Raw genomic sequence first — 9,631 nt, 5'->3', positions numbered from 1 at the left:
TACCATTAAGATTAGTACATCTATATGCACACCCCATTAATTTTTACATATATATTTCATCTTGGTCTCTCATTCAAAATTCATGACTGGTTCTGGGTTGTTATTTAATCTAAATATTACAATACTAACTTTTAATAAGGAAATAGTCTTCATCCACTTTAATTGTAAGTATTATCACATTAGGACATTCCTGTCACCTTCTAATAATTTTTATCAGTGTTATGCTTTTTCTTTATTTTTGATACTAAACATTGCATTCAGGGGTACTTTACCACAGAGTTACATCCCCTGTATGGTTTATTGTTTAAGACAGTTTTTGCTAAATTGCCCAGGCTGGCCTTGAACTTGCAATCCTTCTGCTTCAGATTTCCTAGTTGCTTGGCAATACAGACAAGCAGCACTATGTTCAACTAGTAAAAAGCTTTCTTGTTTTTACAATTTTCATATTTTCTCTAATTTTGTGTAATTGTGTTTTATTTAAATTGTTATTTGTATTTATCTTGAAGGTTATATTTAGCATATTTTTTCTCAATTTCTCTTTTAAAAAGGCTTGCCAAGAATAACCAAACTCGCTTTCTTTTAACTTTAAAGGTCCCATGTAATTTTATTTATACTTTGTTTTAGTCAGTTTTTTTCATTGCTGTGACCAAAAGACCTGACAAGAACAAGGTAGAAGAGGAAAAGTTTGATTTGGCTCACTGTTCCAGAGGTTCAGTCCACCGTGGGCACCCTCCATGGCTCTGGGCCTGAGGTGAGGCAGAACCTCATGGCAGAAGAGCCTTTCAGAGCAAAGCCACTCAGATCAGGGCAACCAGGAAGCAAAGAGAAAACTTTGCTGCTCACCAGAGACAAGATAGAAGCCCCAAGTTCACACCCCCAGTGTTGCGGTTTAGCTGTGGTGTCTCCCCAAAGCTCCTGTGTTAAACAATGCATGAATTTTCAGAGGTGAAATGATCAGATTATGAGAGGTGTGACTTGATCAGTGAGTTAGTCCACTGACATGGATCTGCTGGGCCATAACTGCAGGCTCATGGGGCATAGGTGGAGGAGGCAGGTCACTGGAAGCATGCCTTGGGGGTTATGCTCTGTCCCTAGTGAACACACTCTCTCTGCTTCCTGGCTGTCATGCCCTGAGTTGCCTTCCTCAGCCATGCCCTTCTGTCATGTTCTGCCTCATCGTGGGCCCAGAGCTATGGGATCGGCCTTCTGTGGACTGTGACCTCTGAAATCACGGACCCCAAATAAACTTTCCCCATTTTACATTGTTCTTGTCAGATTTTTTTGGTCACAGAACTGAAAAAGCTGCCTAAAACAACCAGTTACCTCCTTCCTCCAGCCCCATCTATCTGCCTACAGTTCTGCCCAGTTAATCCACATCAGTGGATCAATCCACGTGTGTGTGTGTGTGTGTGTGTGTGTGTGTGTGTAATCTACTTATGTAGCTTTATATGCAACCACAAACAAAATTAGAGATTATGTGTGTGTGTGTGTGTCCTTGTGTGTTATGACACACATGAGACCAGGAGATGAGAGTGAAGTCTTGAGTTTGGGAAATAGAAATTGAGATGGTTCATATTTTCTAATTGTACAGCTTGCCATAGAATGTTCCTTTAGTGGGGGATGTGAGGACTCCACCAATTCAGAGTACCTTTGAGTACCCATGCCATGTTATCTTAATAAGTATGTGTGATACATGCAGGACTCATATTAATGGTGTATAAAGTACAGAAAGCTGTCTACATGTGGATTTGGTGGATAACATGAATTTTTAAAAAATATATATATTTTAGTTGTCAATAGACCTTTATTTTATTTATATGAAGAGCCAATAATCAAACCCAGTGCCTCAGACATGCTAGGCAAGTGCTCTACCATTTAGCCCCCAGAAGACAAGAATTCTTCATTCATTTTTACCTTCTAAAACAAATGCTTAATAAACACCCTGAATTTATCAATGTATTTTAAATTTATTTTTAAAGAGCATACATAACCTAATTCAATCTTCTTTTAATACTAATTATATTTAAACTACTTACGTTCAGTTAGCAGAAGATAATAACTCACAAACAAAAACCACATTAACATTTTAAGTAAAATTAAGGAAGTATGATTTTTTACGACATGTAAATGTGTATCGAATTTAAATAAAATAAATTATATTAATATGCTCAGAGAAAATTGTGCACTAGATGTATTATAGAAATTGTATGCTTCATTACACAGTAATATTATGAACCTTCTAAGAACATTTAATACTACCAAAACAAAAATGTAACCTTGAAGAACACACACCATTTTCAACTTTCCTGAAGAATTCAGTCAATGGCAATCTGTAGTTTTCTCCGTGCTATTCTTAAGTGTTTTAAGTCATTTATTTCAGGGTGTCCATGAAATTTTATGGAATTATGTGTTTCACAGACTCAGTAGTATCTTTTTCTTATTGAGCATGACTATATGAAATCTAAATTGTCCTGAGGTATTTTGTCTATGAATAAAGTCATGTATTGCAAGTACTTTTTGCTTTTTTGATATTTCTCTACCTGACAGAAAAATCTAATATACAAAAGCAATGCATAAAAACATTGCTTCCAAAACAACAATTATAAGCCATTCTTTAAATATAAACCTCAACCTTTAGTTGAAAAAAGAAATCTAAATTTGACATTTAAAATAAAGTTTGAGATTTCTAATAAAATTAACACACATGGAAAGTAAACTATCTTCTCAATAATGTGAAGTAAAATTTAATATGTTGATTTTTTAGTTAATAATAGGAGAATTTAACAAGGAGAGAGTTGAAAGGAATATAGATCTTGCAAGCATATAAGGTTTAAGATTTTTTAAAATTTAATATCATATCTCTAATGGAAAAAATAAATCAGCACTCTACAATTATTAATAACCTACCTCTTATAAAATAAATGTATCTCTCTAATCTATCCTGGATTATTTTGGAATTGGAGAAACCATATATTTTGAAGTAAAGGAATTTAAAATAGGCAAAGCAAATCTTTAAGTTCAAGATGACATGACAGTTATTTAATTATTCTCCAATCATTGTTATTGTTTGATAATTATAAATTAATTAAGTAGTATAATTAAATTATTTAACACAAAATTGCTTACACGTCATGAGAACCATAGCTTCAGACCATATTCCCTCAGAGAACCCCAAAATAAGACTTCTGGCAGTGGCATTAGCTTTGCTGTTCTCCCAGGAGGCCAAGCCACTTCCTGGAACAGGGTGGAGGGAAGCTCCAGTGTGGGCCTCACCTCTGGAGCCTCTGTCCTTCCTCTGAGCAGCTCTGCCTGAAAACAACCTCGCCACATTTAATAGTACATTTGGCCCCATTTTGTGGCTCGGAGCAAGAATCAGGCTATTGTGTTACTGTTAAGTGTGGTTGATTTCCTGTCACATCATCTTTACTTCCCCTTGAAATCAGAGCTGTGGAAACTGCGGGCGGAACCCAGGGGAGGTAGGGACAGTGTATGTGGCAAAAGAGCAACTTAATCAAAAAGAAAAAAGGTGTTCTTTTGTCCTTTAGGCAGACATACTTTAAATTACTGTGTGGAATGTTAAGAAATACTATGTAGCTCCCTCTCCTCTCAACAGAGGACACAGGAAAGTGATCTGCTCCACTCTTTTGTCTTTCTTTCTTTCTTTCTTTCTTTCTTTCTTTCTTTCTTTCTTTCTTTCTTTCTTTCTTTCTTTCTTTCTTTCTTTCTGTTATTACAGATGATTGTTATACATAATAGTTGGGTTCATTTTGACATAATCAACATGCATGGAGTTTAATGTACTACATTCCAGCACCTGGGACTCCTGTCCTCCCTCTTCCCTCCCCCTATTCTCTTCCTCTACCCTACTGGTCTTTCTTTCTTTCTTTCTTTCTTTCTTTCTTTCTTTCTTTCTTTCTTTCTTTCTTTCTTTCTTTCTTTATTTTATTGGTGTTTAGCAGATATTCATAAGGGTGGAATTCACTGTGGTATATTTATACAAGTGCAAAAATGTGAAATACTTTATGAATTTGCATGCCATCCTTGAGCAGGGGCCATGCTGATCTTCTCCGTGTCCTTCCAGTTCTTGTGTTTGTGTTGCTGAAGTGAGCATCCTTTATTTTCTTTATTTCTGAATTTAGGAGCATTAGAGAGAGGGCCTGTAGGGCCAAGTCCTCCACTCCCTGTGCACCTGTCTCCCCAGGTGTGCGTGCCTGGAAGTGTCCTCTCAGAACTGGCCAGCCCATGGGGGACTTGATCCACCACTGCCCTCGCTGGCTCAGAGTGCCCTCCATGTTGCTCAAGGTCTTATCAAATTTCCCTGCAAATATTAATCCTGTGCCTTTTTTTATAAGATAGCTGACAAACCTCCCATTGCCCTGACAGCAAATCTACAGGAGGGAAGAGATATAGTATGCATAAAACAGAATTAAAGAAATCATCATAAATTATAATTGCAGCCAAAGCGGACTCCATCCATGCTCTTGCAACATGTGGGTCCTGGAAATGCATTTCTCATAGTCCCTCCCAGGCATCCAGAAAACAGGCATAGGTAACCACTGAGAAAAGATATTTCCTTCTCCTTTCTTTCATTCTCTAACTCTCTTTAATACACCACAAACACCTTTACCTTAGAATGATCATTCACCTTCTCCACTCACTCATTTTCCCCCTGTTCTATGTGCTGTTTCACTCACCTCCATCAACCAATGGATGTTTCTGGGCACCAGGATACTAGATGCTCTTTCTGATTTTTTCCTTTTTATCTTTGCAGGGAACAAGCAACAGGGATATGCCTGCCTTTGTTTGAAAAGCTCTCTTTTCTCCTGCCAGTTTTTCACCCAACTCTTTAGTTTCAGAATCCTTCTGATCAGATTCCTTCAAGGATTCTCTTCTTCAATTACCTTTGCCCATCCCTAACTAAAAATTACCTTAAAGCTTGTTACTTAGGTATGTGTTTTTCTTGAGTCAATGTTTACTCTCTCCTCAAAAATACAAGCTGTGTTTTCCAAGTTTTTAACTCCTTTGAATGAATACCCAAAGCATGTATCTAATGTTTAATTCAGCTATAATTTTTTTATGTATCATGATGTCTCCATCAAGAATATTGTGTGTTGTGTGTGTGTGTGTGTGTGTGTGTGTATGTGTAAAACAGAGGTAGTGGCTTGTGGGAAATGGGAGAGGAAAAAATATGTCAGACTTACTTGTGGGACTTTTGAAATCATATTTTAAACTAGTGAGTTACAGATTCAGCATGAACTCATCACCTCAAGTTTTCTAAAATACTTAAAAAAAGAGGTATAAATGGCTTTATTAGAAGGACAGAAGAGATTTAAGGGTTTCCTATAATGAATCCCATTAACTACATTCAAACACCACCTGCCAAAAGTACTCTTTCTCTATTGAGAATGGTACTCAAAATGAGACTATTCCATTTTACTTTCTACTTTTCTCTAAAATATCACTTTCCTACATTCTTCAGAATATGACCATGTTCCTAATAGAGATTGTGACCCTTCTAAATCATTCATGTTCCCACAAATTCTCCGTCTTTTTCTATCTAGCCAACCATTTATTTTCACTGAACAAAGAGTCCCAGGACTGAGAACATTTACCCTCACTGAGCACCAGGATTTCCCCCATGTATTAGAGCCTTGGAAGTGAGACTTATGTAGAAAGTAGGTTGTTTTGTTTTTAGTTCTGCCTTTTGTTTTCATTATGTCTGATAGTGGTTTTATCTTAGAGCATACACCATGCATAGAAACTGTCACTTTCGCCTTTCTTGTGATTTAATCATTTTTCATTCTTGCTTTTGTAATAACATGGTTTGAAACCTCCTGACACCAGAGTTCCAGAAAACTGTGGACTGATTACCACTTCTTGAAACAGTGAAATCCTTTTCCATCTCCATAGGTGAATATAAATCAAATGACACTCTGGTTTCAAAGTTCTCTGGACTCTTTCTCCATTAGTTTTATACTGTTTGCCTTTCTTCTCCCTTGTTACAAATCACCTTTTAAAATCACCTGTTTCATTTTTCAGAAATACATTTATTATTACTCTGATACTGACTTTCTTTCTATCTTTGAAGCCTTTCAGTCTAAATTTTTTATTACCAAATATTTTTTTCTAAGTGATGCTGTTGTTCTTCCTAGGAAATAGGAATATAGTCAGGATATAGTCAGGATCATCCACAAACCTGTAAAGAATGAAGATTCCTCAACATTATCTTCCAAGGTTTGGGCTGAGACCTGGGAATCTGTATTTTTAGAGAGTTCAGCTGCTGACATCAAAGGAAACAGTCTTCCAAGTTTCTAGATACTTGAATGTCAGAACTGTAGCTAGAGAAGAAAGCTAGTTTCCAGTGTATTTTTGTTTTGAAATTTGGAAACAAACACATAGTATACAAGATGTGACATTCAACAATCACTGCTAGTAATGACCATTTTCATAAGAGTCCTTTCTCATCCTTTGACATCCCTCCTCTCTCAACTCTTTGAGATACAAGATGAACTTGGTCTGAAGCACACAATGTTTAAAAATCTCTATAAAACTTCTATACCTAACCTCTCTACCCTTGCTTGGAGGGATCCTCAGATTCATGGTTAACTTCTGTTGAATTGATGCTGGAACCAATACTCTAGAGATGACACTGATATTTTTCTGTTGTTTGCCTGATATTCAGATCATTCTTCTGAAAGCCTGCATTTTGATAATGCAGACCTTACTCCCTGGACTTAATTACAAAGTGCCACATTACATAATGTGGTCCAGTTTGAGTCTTTCTGTTTTCACTTTGGTACACATCCAAAGTTCCTGTTCTAATACGTATCTATTCCCTAATGCCTCATCAAACTTCGGATGTTTTATTTAATCACTCCATTTTCCATCCTCAATCATTATTGCTATTAATAAACTGATTTTGTTACTAATTGTTATATGTTAGTCTATAAATGGCTTTCCTGCCTGGGCTTAAAAAGCATGGTTTAACTTGAGTCCACATCATCATTTTCAGTGTGCATTTGACACATTGAGTGTTTTGTATTGGATCCCCATGATCAATGATAAGCCATTGTTAGTTTAGATAATAAACTTACAGTCCTTTTACCTTGCCTACTTGGGATAATCACTGTGGCTAGTCAGTCCTGCTGGAAATACAATCCTAGGTCAGAAAGTAACCTAGGACAGTATTTTTAATGCTTTTCACTGTCTTTGCCTTATTGACAACTGTGAATATATTTTAAAAATGAATTCAATGTATATTATTTGCTCTGCATATTACCATAGCTTTTTAAAGAACCCCATAAGAATTCAAGTTAAGTAGTTATTACTTTAGCTTCTGAAATCACTTGGGGAATGCAATTGAGTGATCAAATCAATGATCGTATAGAGGATCTGTTATACATCAAACTCACATACAAAAAACAGAGAAGTACAACCCAAAGGCAGTTTAATAACTGATGTAAATTGCAACAATCTGTTGCCTCATGAAATTATTAATAAAGTTCTTACTTAGTTTCCATATGCACATCTCATTTTTAATAGGGGAGGTTTGCAAGAGATCCACACTGTGATAATGTAGGGCTTAAGCTGTGAATGGCCTTTTAAGAGGTTATATGACTGCACAACTAATGGCTTCAATATCTTGATTGCAGTGTACTTCACATGCATCTATTCACTTTTTATCTAGAATTTAAAAGAATGTTGGGTTTAAGCAATTACATCCTTCATAAAGGAATTTAAAATGCTTTTTTGGTGAAGTCACTAAGGCAAATTGGCTTGCTGCTCAGCAACAAAGATTTAATACTTAATGAAATAGCAGATGGCAGGCAATCATTTCAAAGGAGAAGGTCATGACTAATAGCATAAAGATAATTGATTGCATGGATCTGAGCCTTTGATAACTGTCATAGAAAATACAAATCATTCTAGAATTTCTATAAAATATATTTTCTATTATGGTTGTATGTTGCATTATGCAGTATATAGAGAATGAACAAAAACAAAGATATGTACAAGTAGCCAAGCAAAATTTTCTTATATGAATATAGGTAATCTTTTAAGTGCTATTGCCATTCTCAAATATCATGTTATATCTAATAATTGTATAAGGGCAGTGATGTGATGCAAGTTACAAATATCTCTTTCCTAATCTCCACCTTTTAGTCTCAATTGAGCCATTGTGGATGTATTTGAATCATGGAATTAGACCATTGCTAAATCAGGATTGTGTGTGTGTGTGTGTGTGTGTGTTTGTGTATGTTTATCCTAATCATATATATGATTACCAAACCTGTAGCATTGCATTGTATAATGTAAAGTGAAGTACACAAAATAAAAAATACTTCCTTACCCTGATATGAATGTGCAAAGGGTCCAATTTTCATTCACTATTTTCACAGATTCCAACTATATGCCCTCCAAAAACACGTGTGAAATGTGCTGAATGTGTCCATCATTTGTTATTTCCTTCAATATGTTGCTCCAGGTGGCTAAATTCTAGTCCTACCCAACGTGCTTGAACATGTTTAGCACATATATAAAACTTTGCTGTCTTTTAGTGTCCATGTAACTGGGGAAAGTATAGATCAGATAATGATGTACAGGGCTGACTTGCAAAAGCCAACTCACATTATAAAGGCTGAACACTAATTAGCAAAAGATAGGATTCTAGATATTAAAAATTAAACTATTGAATACCAGGGGTTCTAGAGGAATCTGAGAAATCCAATCCCACCTCAAGCAGCTCCAATTTGTGCTTCTGGCTGAAGATTCTAGATAGATGTTTATTGGAATGAAGGGGCCATGTGATGCTGAATAGCAATGGCTCTTTAAACAAGCTGGCTGATTTCATCAATTGTTTCCTTGAGGTCATGAAATGGAAATCTGGCATAATTCTGATTTAAGAGCAAAGCTACATATGATTTCTTGCATTGGTAAATGTCAAAAGAGTTCCTCCAAATGAAATTGGCAACCAGCCAATTTAATTTGAAGTGATAACATATTGTTAGGAAGCTTTAAACCAGGAAAATATGAAATAAAATATTTTAACAATTAATGCCTCTTTGAGTTCAAGTGCTTGGCCCCACATGAAGCAGAATCCATAGGTGAAGGACTAAATCTAAACATTACAGTTCAAGTCTCTGTAGGAGGCAATTAAGTGGAAGTACTCTATTGAATCGGGGTCTTCATGACTGCTCATCCCGTGAAATATGCAGGACTTATTCCTTGTGATAGTGTTTCCAGAAGCTAGTCTGCAAGTCTTCCTTTCCATATTTATTCTTTTCATCTATTCCTCTTCACCCAGTATATCTACCAATGTGATTCTTCCGTCTTTGTTATTAAGCAGCTTGAGGTATGTTAAGGACATTTTTATGATGACTTATACTAAAATTTTAACTAATTCTTAAAAATTAAAATATTTTAATCTTAAAGAAGAACTTTTACTTTAGTAGCAGTGACTAAAATTGAAAAGTATACCTTCCTATAATTGATTTAATGGTTTCTATCTTGTCAATTTTTATTCCCATCCTAGGCTGTGCTTATTCAAGGGCTATGTGCTTCACTTCCATGATTACATTTTTATTTCAATTATTCATTTATAAGTAATTAAAATTTTATACATGTACACGTA

General features: G+C 35.6%; 1 non-coding gene across 1 annotated transcript; it reads right to left on the bottom strand.

Annotated features, from left to right (window-relative positions):
* Nucleotides 1-4,004: 4,004 nt before the first annotated feature.
* LOC113182693 (U6 spliceosomal RNA) lies at nucleotides 4,005-4,111 on the bottom strand. The gene has a single exon (XR_003300780.1). It is a non-coding gene; the product is annotated as a U6 spliceosomal RNA (small nuclear RNA).
* Between the last annotated feature and the right edge of the window lie 5,520 nt (nucleotides 4,112-9,631).

This window comes from Urocitellus parryii, chromosome 13, assembly GCF_045843805.1.
Source record: "Urocitellus parryii isolate mUroPar1 chromosome 13, mUroPar1.hap1, whole genome shotgun sequence".
NCBI lineage: Eukaryota > Metazoa > Chordata > Mammalia > Rodentia > Sciuridae > Urocitellus > Urocitellus parryii.
Note: the sequence above shows the minus strand (reverse complement) of the source record. Positions and strands in the feature narration are given on the sequence as shown.